Below are 20,090 nucleotides of genomic sequence, written 5' to 3'. Positions count from 1 at the left end.
GCTTCTATTTGTTGAGTATCTACTGGGGTAAGTGCTTTGCATTCATTGTTTCTTAGAGTTATCAAATATAGATCTGAGACTTGAACTTTAGTCTGTGTGACATCAAAGTCCAAGCTCTCAACATTGAATTTTATAGTGGACTTGGGGCTAATACACTCTAAGATGGTTACCTGGAACTATGTATTACAGACTTATCTCTACTCCATGGCTCTTGAGCATAGCTCTCCTAGTCGAATTGTATGCACTGTGAGTGATAATCTATAGAGGCAGACAAGTAGCAGAAACCAGAAGGAAAAATTGTTTTGTCAAAAGAACTAAAGTTGAAATGACGCCTGCACAAAGTCCAATTATAAGCTGTCATAAGCAATATCTTTTGAATCCTTCATTCCACTATAAATTTTGTTCCACAGAATACCAAATCAGAGATTATTGAATTTATTCTGCTGCTGTAGTATAAGTACATAACAGAGCTATACTCTTGACAAGAGTTTCTTGACAAATTTAGGGTTCAAAAAGTCCTTTTCTTGAATCCAGTTCTTATATATGGGGAGAAATTACAGGCAGAATCTAGATCTGACAGACATGTGTTGTAGTCTAGTTGCCCATTAAGCTGCCAGATCAAGGAAAGCTTGACTGGCACTCAACACCTTGCCACACAACAGAAAAGATATAAATCTAAGGAGCAATAAAATAGTGCCCCAAATCCTGATAATATTTAATTGTGCCTACCCAATTAAATGTTTTCTCAAACTATGCTGCAGTCAAAGGGTTTTTTTTTTTCACTTGAACCACTTGATTAATTTTTAAGACAGACATAATGATGCTATCATCTTGTCTCCTCATTCTACTCATTGGCCTATGCTTGATATCTAGCTCCAGTGATGCTGAAAGCACAACTGAGTAGTCCATTTGTCTCCATGCTACCTGCCTCTACTTTGGCAGCCATTTTCAACTCAGAAATACCTTGTCTCCCTCTCTACCTAAGATCCTAATTCTCTCGAGGCTACACTTTCCTTTCCTTGGACCCCAGTGCTCTGATAGAGGGTCAGTATTACCTTTGTACCTATCACTTTTCTTTCCATCAAAACTTACCTCCTTGGCAGCCCACTATCATAACCCATGATATGGGTTATGCACACAATTTAACATAATTTCATATGTTATGCCATGTAGAGTGGTCATTGGCACTGGCAACCCCATGTGGTCCCATTCAGTTCCATGTTTCCTCACCTGTCTCATCCCCCCCATATGATACCTCTACCCTTCTTGTTTCCTTTCCTAGTGCCCAATCCCAACGTGTTGTCAAAGCTACCTGTCCTTCTGCTCTTGTTCCCACAATCTTCACCATGCATCCTCCTCTGCAGCCCTCTGAAGCACTTGGGGCTCCACGTGCCACACTTCTGTGGTGTTGTCCCTGCTTTCATCTCCACCTGCTCTGGCCTTTCAACCCTTAGTCAGCTTGAGAACTCTGAGGTATTTCTTACATTCCTGGTCAAAGGCACTTTATCTGGGAAGCACTCATCAACTCCACCAGAGAGAGCCCCCACCCTCTCTCTCCATACTTTGGCATGTATTGATTATTGCCCTTTGTGAGGACTAAAATTGTTTGTTGGTGATTCTACTTCTCTAAACCAAACATGCCTTTCTATGGTAAGGAACTTGTCTTATGAGTAGACACTATGCCTAGGCAATACTAGGTGCTCAATGGATATTTGTTTAATGAATTAATAATAAAGTACATTCTACTCCATTATCCATCTCCCTTCCCGCTGTCCACTCTTCCCTCTGCCTTTCATCCCACTTACTCTTCTCCCTCATTCTCAGTGTAAAGTGAGGGGAGGACAGGGTCAGGCAGGTATGGGTTTAAATCACAGCTATGCCACCTAGTAGCTGTGTGACTTTGGGTAAGTAACAAACTCTGTACCCTCAGCTTTCTCATCTACAAAATAGAGATAATGACATCTACCTATGTCATGGAGTTTTAAACAATAAATGAGATAACATATGAAAATTTCCCAGGGCAGTGCATAACATATAGTAAGAATTTATACCTGCTCATTTTTCTGGTATTATTAGGATTAATGTGATCAGTATACTACTGAAAGCCTGAGTTGTTTTTGTGTTGTGGTGCTTTGGAGACACTTGGTGACATTCTAGTCATTTTTATTTCAGTGGAGTTTAGTTGGAAAAGCAGACTATTTACCATACAAGCAGAATTGAAAAACAGGAAAAGGATAGGGATAATCTAATGTAAATGAGAGGATATTAGCATAAAAAATCTTTCTGTACCATGTGCTCATCACATTCTGTATTGGCAAATAAACAGGTGCTACATGTACTTCTCACATGATAGAATACCTTATGGACTGCATAATTGGTGATGGAATAACACAGGGAATAAGGGACTATAAGCAGTATGATAGATAGCATGCCACAGTACAGATTTAATTTTGGAATCTATCTCACATGAAAGGGAAGCTTCTGGAGAAATTGGAAAAAAATAATACATGATTAGAGAGATCTTGGCGGGGGGTTGGTTGTTGTTTTTAAATCATAGACTAGGGTCCTAGACATAAAGATAGACCTTAAAATAGTATTGTATAACAGAGACACAAGTGCTTTGATCTAAAGAGCCTAAAATTAAACACAGAAATGCAAAACTTACTTCTATGCAGGTCGAATGAAAATGGAAATGATAACATGGGCATTTGTAAAATATACAAAAAGAATTTTTTTAACATTCTCAAAGGGCAAAATAAAAAGGCTCATTGTAATGAATAATATCTAATTCCTCTTGTAGATGTGCATTTGCTAAGATCTGCTGCCATCCTTGATCTGCCTTTCTTGGTCAGCAAATAGGCAGGCTGTATGAATGACACTTTTGATCCCAATGTAATGACTGATCTCTTTAAGAGATCATTATAGTTCTCCTCAGTGGCCTTTAGACCACTCCAATAACCTGTACATTGTAAATCTGTGAGGGTAGAGACCATGCCTATTACACATAGCACCAGGCCCACAGTGGTGAGCCAAATGCCTGTCACAACATAGGTGCTCAATAAATATTTGTAACTTTATTTGTAAGAAGTGCATTACCAACAATTTGACCTTGAAAACTGAAGAAACTTAATCATATATATCAGTTAATCAAACTAAGCACTGTTATTGTTTATCTGTTGTTTATTAATCAATAGTATTTGTAAAATTTATTGAGGATATATTATGGGCTACACCCTACACTAGATGCTTTGTATATATTGTCTTCAGTTATTATGAAAAGTCTACAGAATAGCCAGTTTAGATCGGTGGTAAGAACACAGGTTTTAGTTTTATGACTTTGAGCAAGTTACTCAACTTCCCCTTGCCTCAGTTTCCTCATCTGTGAAAGGGGGGTAATATTATTTCTCTTATGCCTCTAAAACTCTTAGTCTTGATCTTGCATATAGTAGTAATTGTACAATATTTTTAGCTATTTTTAATATTTCTCCTTTTTTTAGGTGAAGCTCAGAGAGTTTAAATAATTTTCTGGGTTATATTGTATGTTAACAGCAGAATTTTGAACTCAGGTTTATCTGACTCCAAATTTGGTGATCTTTTCACTTTACTGTATATGGCACATATATATGTACTTCAGTCTACAAATATATAAATATAATTATAACCTGAATTTGCAAAGAGCTTGAATATGATATTCTGATTTCCCAATGCACTAGTTTTCTTGACTTAATGCACTAATTTTCTTGGTAATATGAAAGAATTATGACTCTTTGAATGACTAATCTACTTCAAGAAAATAATGCTGGCATTAAAACCCCTGGTCTAAGAACAGTTGTTGTATATGTGTGTTTAGAAATATTTTGAAGATTTCATTGGATCATTATATAACTAATGTTATTAGATTAAATGAGAATTTCTAAGAGTCTTTTAATTTGGTTACCCAAAGTTTGGTTTATTCAGTTAAAATGTAAGAATATGACCTCAAGTAGAGGGGTGAAACAAAGGTTCTGGTAAGTAGGAATATTTTTTGAAGACAGAAACTTTCAGAGTACCATCGAGAGGCCAGATTCTGTTTCCTGTGTATTAATAACAAGGCTGTCCTTTGACAAGAGCTACTTAGTCAAGTTTCACTGGCCCCCCCACTGGATGCCACAGTCCCTCTGATCTTCTAATAAGGGATATGAGACACAAATAAAGATGACAAGATTAAGGACTGGGTGCTGTAAAGTAGGATTACTGGCATAAGGCTGATTTTCATTTCGTAATGCCTCACTATTTCTCAAACATTTTGGTGAAAATTAGTGAAACTGAGAATCAGATAGCTTATTACAGAGGAGGGTTCTCAGAGAGCTCTAGATTCATGTTTGCTTTCAGGCATAGGCAAACTTGCAAACTCTTCCTACACATCTGCCAGCTTGAAAGTCAAAGAAAAGTCTAATAAGAGTGATTCATTAAACAAACAAGCAAACAAGCATACAACAAACACCTCATACCCTAACAATGACCCTACTGGGAGAAGTGATTCATCAAGGAGTTCAATATGTGGGAGCACACGAGTGAAAGTCCTGACTGTAATGATTTGTTTTAAATTAAAAAAAAAATTTATTGAAGTATAGTTGATTGACAGTATCGTTCAGTTATACACATATATGTATATATATATATATATATTCTTTTTTTTTTTTTTTTTGCGGTATGCAGGCCTCTCACTGCTGTGGCCCCTCCCCTTGTGGAGCACAGGCTCCGGACATGCAGGCTCAGCAGCCATGGCTCACAGGCCCAGCCGCTCGGCGGCACGTGGGATCCTCCTGAACCGGGGCACGAACCTGTGTCCCCTGCATTGGCAGGCGGACTCCCAACCACTGCGCCACCAGGGAAGCCCTATATATATTCTTTTTCAGATTCTTTTCACATATAGTTTATACATAATACTGTGTATAGTTCCCTGTGCTACATTGTAGATCCTTGTTGGTTATCTGTTTTATACATAGTAGTGTTATATTAATACATAGTAGTAAGGTTAATCCCAGCCTCCTAATTTATCCCTCCTCCCACCCATCTTTCCCCTTTGGTAACCATAAATTTGTTTTCTATGTCTGTGAGTCTCTTTCTATTTTGGAATTAAGTTCATCTGTGTCTTTTTTTTCTTTTAGATTCCATATATAAGCAATGTCATATGATATTTGTCTTTGTTTAGCTTACTTCACTTTGCATGATAATTTCTAGGTCTATCCATTTTGCTGAAATGGCATTATTTTATTCTTTTTTATGGTTGAGTAATACTTCATTGTGTGTGTGTGTGTGTGTATGTGTATATATATATATATATATATATATATATATATATATATATATATACCACATCTTCTTTATCCATTCATCTATCAATGGACATTTAGTTTTCTTCCACGTCTCCACTATCATAAATAGGGCTGAAATGAACATTGGGGTGCATGTATCTTTTTAAAATATGGTTTTCTCTGGATATATACCCAGGAGTGGGATTGTAAGATCATATGGTAGCTCTATTTTTAGTTTTTTAAGGAACTTCCATACTGTTCTCCATAGTGGCTGTACCAGTTTACATTCCCACCAACAGTGTAGGAGGGTTCCTTTTTCTCCACACACTCTCCAGCATTTACTGTTTGTAGACTTTTTGATGATGGCCATTCTGACTGGTGTGAGGTGATACCTCATTGTAGTTTTGATTTGCATTTCTCTAATAATTAGTGATGTTGAGCATCTTTTCATGTGCCTTTTGGCCATCTGTATGTCTTCTTTGGAGAAATGTCTATTTAGATCTTCTGCCCATTTTTGATTGGGTTGTTTGTTTTTGTGATATTGAGCTGCATGAGTTGTCTGTATATTTTGGAGATTTATTCCTTGTCGGTTGTATGATTTGCAAATATTTTCTCCCATTCTGTGGGTTGTCTTTTCGTTTTGCTTATGGTTTCCTTTGCTGTGCAAAAACTTTTAAGTTTAATAGGTCCCACTTTTTAATTTTTGATTTTATTTCCATTACTCTAGGAGGTGGATCCATAAAGATATTGCTGCAATTTATGTCAGAGAGTGTTCTGCCTATGTTTTCCTCTAAGAGTTTCATAGTAAACAGCCTTACATTTAGGTCTTTAATACATTTTGAGTTTATTTTTGCATATGTTGTTAGAGAATGTTCTACTTTCATTCTTTTACATGTAGCTGTACAGTTTTCCCAGCACCACTTACTGAAGAGACTGTCCTTGCCCCATTGTATACTCTTGCCTTCTTTGTCATAGATTAATTGACCATAGGTGCCTGAGTTTATTTCTGGGCTTTCTATCCACCTCCATTAATCTTAATTTCTGTTTTTGTGCCAATACCATACTGTTTTGATGACTGTAGGTTTGTAATATAATCTGAAGTCAGGGAGCCTGATTCCTCCAGCTCCGTTTTTCCTTCTCAAGATTGCTTTGGCTATTTGGAGTCTTTTGTGTTTCCATACAAATTAAAATTTTTTTGCTCTAGTTCTGTGAACAATGCCATTGGTAATTTGATAGATTGCATTGGATCTCTAGATAGCATTGGATCTGTAGATTGCCTTGGATAGTGGAGTCATTTTGACAATATTGATTCTTTAAATCCAAGAACATGGTATATCTTTCCAGCTGTTTATGTCTTCTTTGATTTCTTTCATCAGCATCTTATAGTTTTTAGAGTACTGATCTTTTGTCACCTTAGGTAGGTTTATTCTTAGGTATTTTATTCTTTTTGATGTAATGGTAAATGGGATTGTTTCCTTAATTTCTTTCTGATCTTTCATTGTTAGTGTATAAAAATACAAGCGATTTCTCTTTATTAGTTTTGTATCCTGCCACCTTACTGAGTTTGATGAGCTCTCATAGTTTTCTGGTAACATCTTTAGGATTTTCTATGTAGAGTAAGTCCACTACATAAGAATGAGTTCCACTCCGAGAGTGTGTTCGTATGTCCAATTTGTTCATAACTCCAACGAAGTTAGCCTAGGTACTCAATTAATACAATCAGCTATATAGTACTGTGCTGTAATAGGTTTATAATACTTTTAACACAAATAATACACAACAAACAAACACAAAAAATACAGAAAACATTTTTATTCTTACAGTACAGTACCTTGAAAAGTACAGTAGTATAGTACAACAGCTGGCATACAGGGGCTGGCATCATCAAATGAAGAGGCAAGAAGAGTTACTGACTGAAGGAGGGAGAGGAGGTGGGAGATGGTAGAGCTGAAGGATCGTCAGCAATAGGAGACGGAGTGCAAGCTACAATGTCACTCAGGCCTGACATTGATGGAATGCATGTTTGCATCTTTGGAAGTTCACAACTTGAAGGTTCGTATGTAGCAGACTTACTTATAGTATCATGTCATCTGCAAACAGTGACAGTTTTACTTCTTTTCCAATTTGGATTCCTTTTATTTCTTTTCTTTGATTGCCATGGCTAGGACTTCCAAAACTATGTTGAATTAAAGTGGTAAGAGAGGACATCCTTGTCTTGTTTCCAATATTAGAGGAAATGCTTTCAGCTTTTCACCACTGAGTGTGATGTTAGCTGTGGGTTTGTCATATGTTGAGGTATGTTCCCCCTATGAACATTGTCTGTAGAATTTTTATTATAAATGGATGTCGAACTTTATCAAAAGGTTTTTTTGCATCTATTGACATGATCATATGGTTTTTATTCTTCAGTTTGTTAACGTGGTGTATCACACTGATTGATTTGCAGATATTGAAAAATCCTTGCATCCCTGGGATAAATTCCACTTGATCATGGTATATGATCCTTTTAATGTATTGTTGGATTCGGTTTGCTAGTATTTTGTTGAGGATTTTTGTGTCTATATTCATCAGTGATATTGGCCTATAATTTTCATTTTTGTGGTATTGTTGTCTGTTTTTTTTGTCGGTGTGATGGTGGCCTCATAGAATGAGTTTGGAAGTGTTCATTCCTCTGCAATATTTTGGAATAGTTTTTGAAGGATAGGTGTTAACTCTTCTTTAAATGTTTGATAGAATTCATCTGTGAAACCATCTGGTCCTGGCCTTTTGTTTGTTGGGAGTTTTTAAATCACAGATTAAATTTCAGTACATATAATTGGTCTCATTTTTTGAGGGGTTTTGGTATTAAAGCCAGATTTATTTAGAGTAAATATATGACAGGTATCATTATTTTCTCAAATAGCAATCTCAGGATATCTCACCTATGAAGAAAAGTGATTATGTCATTTCCATAACTTCTGGAGGTTTAGTAACAGTTCTCTCCCCAATCTGATCATACTGACATTGATTCTAAATCAAGGCCAATATGGAAAGGCAAAGAAGATAGCTTGGTTTAGCCAGACAGACAACCTACAATAACAGGAAAAGACACTGTAAGTTACAGTGACCCTATCTCTGCAAAGGTATGAATTTAGACTACACAAGCAGCAACATCTGTAAATATTGAATATGCCCACAATGAGACACCTTTGAACAAGAACAGCAAGAAATTCCATTGAGTGACCTTCACATTTTTCCTACAGCTCTGGTTCTACGACAACTTCAAAGTTAAGAATGTGGGAGTGAGAAGACATGCATTTTTACTCTGATCCTACCTCCTTGCAAAAATTCACAAGGTTTCCGGGCCTCAGTTTCCCCATCTGTAAAATGATTGTATTGGATTCATTCTAGTGTTACAATTTTGGAAGAAAATCCAGTTATCCAACTCATAGTTTCCAATTCAATTTGCTGTGACACTCTGTTGAACCAGCCATTTTTTATTCCTTTCAACATGTCCATGCTTTCAAAGTTCAGGTTCAACCATCATTTTTATTTTATTTTTTTAATTTTGATTTAAAGGATAATTTTAATAGTTAAAATGATCGAGTATCCTGTATATGTCAAGATTGCTCTGCATTTTTTTCTTTTTATAATCTCGACAAATCCATAAAGCACATTTTTATAAGACACATTATTGTTATCCCTATCTATATTAGTTTCCTAGGGCTGCTGTAATAAAATTATCACAAATGGTGTGGCTTAAAACAACAGAAATTTATTCTCTCACAGTTATGGAGGACCAAAGTCCAAAGTCATGTTGTCGGCATAGCCATACTCCGGAGGCTCTAGGGGAGAATCCTTCCTTGCTTCTTCCAGTTTATGGTGGCTGTGAGGCCACCATAAACTTGGTCTGAGGCCACATCACTGTAATCTTTACCTTTGTCTTCACATTGCCTTCCCTTTATACTTGTGTCTTCTCTTTTTATTTTTTGAATTTTATTATATTTATTTAATTTTTATACAGCAGGTTCTTAATAGTTATCTATTTAATACATATTAGTATATATATGTCAATCCCAATCTCCCAAATCACCCCACCACAACCATCACCCCCCACCCTCACTTACCCCCCTGGTGTCCATACATTTGTTCTCTACATCTGTGTGTCTATTTCTGCCTTGCAAACTGGTTCATCTGAACCATTTTTCTATATTGCACATATATGCATTACTATACAATATTTGTTCTTCTCTTTCTGACTTACTTCACTCTGTGTGACAGACTCCAGGTCCACCAATGTCTCTATAAATTGCCGAATTTCATTCCTTTTTATGGCTGAGTTATATTCCATTGTGTATATGTGCCACATCTTCTTTATCCATTCATCTGTTGATGGACACTAAGGTTGCTTCTATGTCCTGGCTATTGTAAATAGTGCTGCAATGAACATTGTGGTACATGAGTCTTTTTGAATTATGGTTTTCTCTGCGTATATGCCCAGTAGTGGGATTGCTGGGTCATATGGTATTTCTATTTTTAGTTTTTGAAGGAACCTCCATACTGTTCTCCATAGTGGCTGTATCAATTTACATTCCCACCAACAGTGCAAGAGGGTTCTCTTTTCTCCACACCCTCTCCAGCATTTACTGTTTGTAGATTTTTTGGTGATGGCCATTCTGACTGGTGTGAGGTGATATCTCATTGTAGTTTTGACTTGCATTTCTCTAATAATTAGTGATGTTGAGCAGCTTTTCATGTGCCTCTTGGCCAACTGTATGTCTTCTTTGGAGAGATGTCTATTTAGGTCTTCTGCCCTTTTTTGGATTGGGTTGTATTTTTTTAAAATATTGAGCTGCTTGAGCTCTTTATATATTTTGGAGATTAATCCTTTGTCTGTTGATCTGTTTGCAAATATTTTCTCCCATTCTGAGGGCTGCCTTTTCATCTTGTTTATAGTTTCCTTTGCTGTGCAAAAGCTTTTAAGTTTAATTAGGTTCCTTTTTTTTTATTTTTGCTTTTATTTCCATTACTCTAGGAGGTGCGTCAAAAAAGACCTTGCTGTGATTTATGTTAAAGAATGTTCTTCCTATGTTTTCCTTTAAAAGTTTTATAGTGTCCCATCTTACATTTAGCTCTTTAATCCATTTTGAGTTTAATTTTGTGTGTAGTGTTAGGGAGTGTTCTCGTTGCATTCTTTTGCTTGTAGCTGTCCAGCTTTCCTAGTCCCACTTATTGAAGAGACTGTCTTCTCCATTGTATATTGTTGCCTCCTTTGTCACAGATTCGTTGACCATAGGTGCATGGGTTTATCTCTGGGATTTCTATCCTGTTCCATTGATCTATATTTCTGTTTTTGTGCCAGTACCATATTGTCTTGATTACTGTAGCTTTGAGTATAGTCTGAAGTCAGGGAGTCTGATTCCTCCAACTCTGTTTTTTTCCCTCAAGATTGCTTTGGCTATTTGGTGTATTTTGTGTCTCCATACAAATTTTAAGATTTTTGTTCTAGTTCTGTAAACCATTGGTAATTTGATAGTGATTCCATTGAATCTGTATATTGCTTTGGGTAATATACTCACTTTCACAATATTGATTCTTCCAATCCAAGAACATGGTATATCTCTCCATCTCTTTGTGCCATCTTTGATTTCTTTCATCAGTGTCTTATAGTTTTCTGAGTAGAGGTCTTTTACCTCCTTATGTAGGTTTATTCCTAGTTATTTTATTCTATTAATTTTTTGCAGTGGTGAATGGGATTGTTTCCTTATTTTCTCTTTCTGATCTTTTGTTGTTAGTGTACAGAAATGTAAGAGATTTCTGTGCATTAATTTTGTATCCTGCAAATTTACCAGATTCACTGATTAGCTCTAGTAGTTTTCTGGTGGCATCTTTAGGATTACCTATGTATAGTACCATGTCATCTGCAAACAGTGACAGTTTTACTTCTTTTCCAACTTTTATTCCTTTTATTTATTTTTCTTCCCTGATTGTTGTGGCTAAGACTTCCAACACTATGTTGAATAATAGTGGTGAGAGTGTACATCCTTGTCTGGTTCCTGATCTTAGAGGAAATGCTTTCAGTTTTTCACCATTGAGAATGATGTTTGCTGTGGGTTTTGTCATATATGGCTTTTATTGTGTTGAGGTAGGTTCCTTCTGTGCCCACTTTCTGGCAAGTTTTTAATCATAAATCAGTGTTGAGTTTTGTCAGAAGCTTTTTCTGCATCTATTGAGATGATCATATGGTTTTTCTCCTTCAATTTGTTAATATGGGGTGTCACATTGACTGATTTATGTATATTGAAGAATCCTTGCATCCCTGGGATAAATCCCACTTGATCATGGTGTATGATCCTTTTAATGTGTTGTTGGATTCTGTTTGCTAGTATCTTCTTGAGGATTTTTGTATGTATATTCATCAGTTATATTGGTCTGTAATTTTCTTTTTTTGTAGTATCTGTCTGGGTTTGGTATGAGGGTGATGGTGGCCTCGTAGAATGAGTTTGGGAGTGTTCCTTCCTCTGAAATTTGTTGGAAGAGTTTGAGAAGGATAGATGTTAACTCTTCTCTAAATGTTTGATAGATTTCACCTGTGAAGCCATCTGGTCCTGGACTTTTGTTTGTTGTAAGATTTTTAATCACAGTTTCAGTTTCATTACTTGTGATTGGTCTGTTCATATTTTCTATTTTATCCTGGTTCAGTCATGGGAGGTTATACCTTTCTAAGAATTTGTCCATTTCTTCCAGGTTGTCCATTTTATTGGGATAGAGCTGCTTGTAGTAGTCTCTTACGATTCTTTGTATTTCTGTGGTGTCCACTGTAACTTCTCCTTTTTCATTTCTAATTTTATTCATTTGAGTAGTCTCCCTCTTTTTCTTGCTGAGTCTCACTAAAGGTTTATCTGTTTTGTTTATCTTCTTAAAGGACCAGCTTTTAGTTTTATTGATCTTTGCTATTGTTTCTAATTTATTTATTTCTTCTCTGATCTTTATGATATCTTTCCTTCTACTAACTTTGGGTTTTGTTTGTTCTTCTTTCTGTAGTTCCTTTAGGTGTAAGGTTAGATTGTTTATTTGAGATTTTTCTTGTTTCTTGAGGTAGCATTGTATTGCTATAAACTTTCCTCTTAGAATTGCTTTTGCTGGGTCCCATAGGTTTTGGATTGTTGTGTTTTCATTTTCTTTTGTCTCTAGGTATTTTTTGATTTCCTCTTTGAATTCTTCAGTGACCCATTGGTTGTTTAGTAGCATATTGTTTAGCCTCGATGTGTTTGTGGGATTTTATGTGGTTTTTTTCCTGGTTGTTGATTTCTCATTTCAGAGTGTTGTCAATGGAAAAGATGCTTGATATTATTTCAGTCTTCTTAAAATTACTCAGATTTTCTTTGTGGCTCAGCATTTGATCTATTCTGCAGAATATACCATGTGCACTTGAAAAGAATGTGTATTCTGCTGCTTTTAAATGGAATGCTCTATAAATATCAATTAAGCCAAGCTGGTTTAATGTGTCATTCAAGGCCTATGTTTCCTTATTGATTTTCTGTCTGGATGATCTGTCTATCGATGTAAGTGGAGTGTTAAAGTCCCCCACGCTTATTGTGTTACTGTCAATTTCTCCTTATGTCTGTTAACATTTGCCTTACACATTGAGATCCTCCTGTGTTGGGTGCATATATGTTTACAATTTTTTAATCTTCTTCTTGGATTGATGGCTTGATCATTATGTAGTGCCCTTCCTTGTCTCTTGTAGCACTCTTTATTTTAAAGTCTATTTTATTGATATGAGTTTTGCTACTCCAGCTTTCTTTTGATTTCTCTTTGCATGGAATATCTATTCATCCCCCTCACTTTCATTCTGTAATTGTCTCTAGAACTGAAGTGGGTCCCTTGTAGACAACATGTATATGGGTCTTGTTTTGTATTCATTCAGCCAGTCTATGCCTTTTGGTTGGAGCATTTAATCCATTACTTTTAATTATCAATGTATATGTTGTTGTTGCCATTTTGTTAATTGTTTTGGATTTGTTTTTGTAGATCTTTTTTCTTCCTTTCATCTTTTGTTCTCTTCTCTTGGGATTTTATTACCATCTTTAGTGTTGTGTTTGGATTCTTTTTCTTTTTGTGTGTATATCTATTATAGATTTTTCATTTGTTGTTACCATGAGGTTTTGAATGATCAGTCTATATGTACACATGATTATTTTATAAAGTTGCTGATTTCTTAATTTCAAATGCATTTCAAATATCTTGCATGTGTACTCCTCTCCTCTTACATTTACTGATTTTGATATAATATTTTTGTGTGGATGATTTCCTACCTTTACTGTATGTTTTTTTTTACCAGTGAGCTTTCCCATTTTGTAATTTTCCTTTATCTAGTTGTGACCTTTTCTTTTCTGCTTATAGAAGTTTCTTTAGCATTTGTGTAATTCTGGTTTGGTGGTGTGAATTCTTTTAGTTTTTGTTGGTCTGTAAAGCTTCTTATTTCTCCATCAGATCTGAACAAGAGCCTTGTGGGTAGAGTATTTTTGGTTTTAGGTTTTTCCCTTTCAACATTTTAAATATATTGTGCCACTCCCTTTTGGCCTGTAGAGTTTCTGCTGAAAAATCAGCTGATAGTCTTATGCGGGTTCCCTTGTATGTTATTTGTTGATTTTCCCTTGTTGCTTTTAATATTTTCTCTTTGTCTTTAATTTTTGAGAATTTTATTACTATGTATCTCTGCATGCTCCACCTTGAGTTTATCCTGCCTTGGGACTCTCTGTGCTTCCTGGACTCGGGTGACTGTTTCCCTTCTCATGTTAGGGATATTTTCAGCTATTATCTCTTCAAATATTTTCTCAGGTCCTTTCTCTCCCTCTTCTCCTTCTGGGACCCCTATAATGTGAATGTTGGTGTGTTTGACATTGTCCCAGAGTTCTCTTAAACTGTCCTCATTTCTTTTCATTCTTTTTTCTTTTTTCTATTCTATGGCAGTGATTTCCACCACTCTGAATTCCAGCTCACTGATTAATTCTTCTGCCTCATTTATTCTGCTATAGTTTCATTCTAGTGTGTTTTTCATTTCAGTTATTGTATTCGTTTACTCTGTTTGGTTGTTACTTATATTTTCTATCTCTTTGCTGAGAACTTCCTGTAACTTCCTGATCTGTGCATCCATTCTTTTCCCGAGTTCTTGGATCATCCTTACAATCATTACTTGGATCTCTTTCTTGAGTAGATTTCCTATCTCTACTTCACTTAGTTGTTCTTCTGGGGTTTTATCTTGTTTCTTCATCTGAAACATATTCCTTTTCCATCTCAATTTGTCTAAATTTCTATTTTTATGTATGTAGTAGCTTAGTTACATTTCTCAGCCTTGGAGAAGTGGCCTTCTGTAGGGGATGTCCAATGTGCTTCAGCAGTACACTCCTCTCTCTTCACCCAAGCGCCAGGGACCAGCTGGTCCCAGGGTAGTTTCTGACCTGCATTTGCAGACTCAGTTCCACAGGCTGCAGGATTGTAGTTTCCTTCTTTTTGGTTTCTGCCCCTTGGTCAGGGAGGATGGTCTAGAGGCTTGTGCAGGCTTCCTGGCTGAAGGGGCTGGTGCCTGTCCATTGGTGGGTGGAGCTGGATCTTGGCCCTCTTGTGGGTAGGGTGGTGGCAATGGACATGTATAGAGGTGGCTGTTGGCTCAGGAAGTTTTAGTTAGGCTGTCTCATGATATGTGGGGTTGTGTTCCCGCCCTGTTGGCTGTTTGGCCTGAGGCATCCTGGCAGTAGAGCTTACAGGCTGTTCGGTTGGGCCAGGTCTCCATGCCAAGGATCCAAAATGTCTGCCTCCAACCAGAGGTCACATAGGTGGCTGCTATGTCCACCACCAGCTTTTATGACCCCAGAGAGAACCACAGCTGTGCCTCGCCTCCCCAGGTGACCCTACAAGACCATCAGATAGGTCTGGCCCACACCCCTATGAAGTCACTACTTTTGCCATGGGTTTTGAAGTGCACGAGACCTTGTGTGCATCCTCCAAGAGTGGAGTTTCTGTTTCCCCTAGTCCTGTGGCTCTCCTGCAAACAAGCCCCACTTGCTTTCAAAGCCAGCTGCTATGGGGAATCATCATCCTGATGCCAGAACCCTAGGCTGGGGAACATGGCATGAGGCTCAGAGCTCTCACTCCTGTAGGAGAACTTCCACCGTATAATTATTCTCTAGTTTGTGTGTCACCCACACAGGTCTTATGGGATTTGATTATATAATGAATTCGCTCTTCCTCCCTTATCATGGTTTAGTCTTTAAGTCTTTGGATATAGAATATAGTTTCTTGGTATATTCCAGTCCTTTTGTTCAGCAGTTAGTTGTGATTTTGGTGTGCCTGTGAGAGGAGGTGAGCTCAATGTCCTTTTATTCTGCCATATTGTTGAAACTCCCCTGCTGAAACCTGTGATTCTCCAGTTTTAGATGCTCATTAACAAAGCCAGATGAAGAGATATGTAGGGTGAGGTCCTGAACAAAGTAGCTTCTGTGGTTATGGAGTTTAGGGACCTGCACAATGGCTTGTGGAAGCATTCTGGTTCCCCAACCTGGAAGCTTGATTTATTTATTTTGTCTACAAAGTAAGAGAAAACAAATTTTCTATTTTCATAGTATATATATATATATTAGTATATAGTATATACTAGTATATAGTATATACTAGTATATAGTATATATATATATAAATGTAAAACAGTTTCACACTCACAATTATTTTTTTCTACAAAGTAGGGGAAAAAAATTTTCCATTTCTGTAGTATAGTTTTTTTCTAAAATGTAAAGCAGTTTCACACTCATAAATGTGTTACTTTTCTGCCAAAAGCAGAAAACTGTTAAAATTTTTATCTTCATGTAGCTGGGCTTATCAGTTGTCACAGAAACAAGTAGAAAATTTAGATTCAAATTACTGAGCTCATCATATGACTGTCATGGGCAGCCAAAAGCTGTGAAGTCAGACCCTGCTCCAATAACAGATCTTGAAGTATATAAAGCACAATGTCTACCCTAAAATGTGACTTCTTCCTTAAGCACTTTCTGTAATCCAGATCTATGGATTGGTAGCTCAACATTCCTTTCCCTTTCTGTTTTGAAATGTAATCATTTCCTGTACACCATCTATATCCAGGAGGCCTGTAGCATTGTAGTTAAACTTATGACTTTGCAATCACATTTCCTGGGTTCAAATTCCTGTTCCACTTACTCTGTGAACTGGGCAAGTTATTTAACTTTCTCATCTGTAAAATGGAGATAAAGACAGTGCCTCTCTCACAGGCTTGTTGAAAGATTAAATGAGATAACACACAAATTTCTTGGAAAGGTGCTTGACCCTTAAGAAATTCTTAATAAGTGTTATCTATTTCCAGTTTTTATCTTAATGCTTATTCTTATTTGGTGGGACTGTCAATCATAGTGTCCTTCCCACCCTCCCAGTGGTGCTGAATTATTCACCTAACAGTGCCCAGATGTTCTGTCCCTGATAACCTTACTAAGCCCCCCGAGCTGCCCTGGTGCTTTTCCTACCTTTGTCCTGCTCATTCAGGTTTTCCTATTGTTTGCAATACAATAGTCTTAATATAATTTCTATCTGTGCTTGGAGATGCCCTATATGCATAAGACAGCCTTTGAGTTCTATACTCTACACTCCAAACTGAAGAAACTCATTTCATCTTTATTTATGGTTTTTAAATAAAATAAAGAAGTGAGAAAAAATCAAATATATGTGATACATTCAGTATATAAGGCTCTCCTTGACATTAAAAATATTGCAGTGCCGGATTATGTTGGCTATGTCTTCATGGTGTCAAAATAACCAGTGGATCAGTGTATTTCTTTAAGAGTAGAAATTTTTATTTTTCACGTAGTAGCTCAACTGATCATTACTTACACAGTGGATTTTTTTGTTGTTGTTTGTTTGTTTGTTTGTTTGCGGTACACGAGCCTCTCACTGTCGTGGCCTCTCCCGCTGCAGAGCAGAGGCTCCGGACGCACAGGCTCAGTGACCATGGCTCACGGACCCAGCCGCTCCACGCAGCATGTGGGATCCTCCCGGACCGGGGCACGAACCCGTGTCCCCTGCATCGGCAGGCGGACTCTCAACCACTGAGCCAGCAGGGAAGCCCCTAAACAGTGTTTTTAAATGTTTTATTAAATCTAATGAGAACTATGCATAGAAATGATAGTGTAAGATTTGGAGTTAGAAGGTCTTAAGTTTTAGCCTCAGCTCTCCCTCTTTTCCTCTACCTTTCCTTCATTCATTCAATCGTTACTAGGCAATGGTCTTATTTGCCAGATCCTATTTTGGGGACTAAAGATAGAAAATAAATAAGGCTTAATTAAGTCAGTACTATACACACACACACACACACACACACACACACACACACACACACACACACAGAATACAGGGAATGGAATGGAGTTCAGTTAAATTAAAGTTCATATTCTAGAGGGGGAGATAAACATGAATTAGAAAATAATATTATACTCTAATAAATGTTGTGATGTAAGTTTATATTAGGTTCTATATTGGAGTAATCTTCCTGTAGTATAAATCTGATTCAATCACTTATATGTTCAAAATCCTTAATTTGTTACCTATTGCCTGCAGGATAAAATCCAGACTCCTGAGCATAGTATTACCTGTCCAGCTTCCTCTTACCCTGTTACCTCTGAAGGATACTGCTTCTAACTCCCCCAGCCCTCTGTTAGGAATGGCTTTCATCTCTCTTGTTTCAACCCAAATTTATCCCTCCTATGAAGCCTCTTCTGAATTTGGTTTGGCAGAGAAATATCAAAGCAGTAGGCATTGATTTTTAAAGTAGTTCTGTCATATGCAAGTTTTATAACTTTGGGTAGGTATTTATACCTTTATGCTTGGCTTATAGGGTTGTTGTGATAATTAATTAAATCACACAATTAAAGTACCTTACATGTGACAAATACATAACCAATAAATATTTTGCCTGAGTACACACCACTCTCTCCACTTACCACATTATACTGAATAGTTTGTGGGTATGCTCCCCTACCTTCTATGAGATTGTAAGCTCTTTGAAGTCAGGGACTATACATCTTTACATAACTAGCGATTAATGCTTGATTCATGGTTAGCATTTCGTAAACATTACTAAATTCCTATGGGGAAATAGAGGAAGGTAAGTCTAATTCTACCTGGGATGTTGTGGAAACCTCCAGTTGAGTTGTAATTCATTCGAGTAAGTGTGGGTTAGGTGGGGGACAGGTAATTCCAGGTAAAGGGAAAAGCAAGTACAAAGGCACACAACTTGAAAAAATTCTTGGGAATTTGTTACTGAACACAATTTCAAAATTTGTAAAAATATATATTGAATACCTACCATACTCATATCTCAAATTACACTCTTAATCCCAACTGCTTGACTTGCTCCTTCAGCAGCATCCTCCATCACAGGAAACGGCACCACCATTCAGCAATTTCTCCAGCCAAATAGTTTCAGAGGCTTCCATGATTATTCTCTTTCTCTGATAACTCCACATCTAATCCCTTTTGTCTTCTCTGTTAAAGTATCTTCAAAATCTAATCACTTTTCAGTACTTCCACATCTCCACCCTATTAAAGCCTCCATAATCTTGCATCTGGACTACTGCAAAACCCTCCATATTAGAGCTATTGAAAGCTTCAATAAAGTCATGATAAAGGTAAAAACCAAAGTTGATATTATTGGATGTATAATTAGCAAAAACTTGGAAAGTAATTGGAAATATTTAATGAATAAGATGAAGGTATTTAATGGCATGCATTTGAATGGGGAGGAGGGAGTCAGATTTCTAGTTTCTGGCTTGGGTAACTGCATGAGTAATGAGACTGTTAAATTCTTTATGTTGAGAGTGTTTTATGTATTAAAAACTTATTTTTTTGTAATATTGGGGTCACTTTTAGTTATGAGAACTTGCTTATGAATATCTGTTGCTCTGGTGACATTTGTGTCTTTTCCCTTAATATTCTAAATCACTCCTAAATTGTTAAAAATATAATAGCTTGTACATTACCAAGACTTATATGGCTGTGAGAAAATTGATTTAGACTTCAAAAGAAAATAATATTATAGTAATAAGAGTAAATAACTCTAGAAAAGGATTACAATATACCAGATGCTATACTAGGCATACTTTCATTTAATCTCCGTAATAATCTTTCAAGAGAGATGATATCATTATCTCAATTTTATCAATGAATAATTTGAGACATAAGTAACTTGTTCAGTGACCTAGAGTAAGTAAATAGAATTTATGTCTAGATTCCACTCTAACCCCAAAGTCCTAGTACTTAGCCCAGGATGCTTCATTTATTGAGTCTCATCTCTGTAGTAGGGTTATGCTGTTGAAATCTAGAAATATCAGTCTTTCCACATAAATAACACTAAGTGATTCAAAGTAATTTAAAAATAAAAGGCAAAAATATATGGAAATGTTTTGGCTATGATCCAGTTTGAAGGAAGCACGGCATAATGGAGATTTGAAACCAAAAAGGACAATCTTTAATCTTAGCTCTACCATTCATTATTTCATTTATTCATTTGCCTAGTATTTTATAAGTGCCTTTTTTATGCCAGACACTGTGTTAGGTGGAGAGATTAAAAAATAAAAATTAAAAAAACAGCTTCCTTTGTGGTGCAGTGGATAAGAATCTGCCTGCCAATGCAGGGGACATGGGTTCGACCCCTGGTCCGGGAAGATCCACATGCCACGGAGTAACTAAACCCATGCACCACAGCTACTGAGCCTGCACTCTAGAGCCCATGAGCCAGAACTACTGAAGCCT

At 36.7% G+C, this 20,090-nt stretch overlaps 1 protein-coding gene across 1 annotated transcript in view; it reads left to right on the top strand.

Annotated features, from left to right (window-relative positions):
- NECAB1 (N-terminal EF-hand calcium binding protein 1) overlaps positions 1–20,090 on the top strand; it is a gene marked incomplete at both ends in the record, with an annotated part of 274,029 nt that overhangs the window by 7,315 nt on the left and 246,624 nt on the right. The window lies entirely within an intron of this gene.

This window comes from Grampus griseus, assembly GCF_964374135.1.
Source record: "Grampus griseus genome assembly, chromosome: 17".
Classification (NCBI taxonomy): Eukaryota; Metazoa; Chordata; class Mammalia; order Artiodactyla; family Delphinidae; genus Grampus; species Grampus griseus.
The sequence above is the reverse complement of the archived record's forward strand: the minus strand, read 5'-3'. Positions and strand labels throughout refer to the sequence as shown.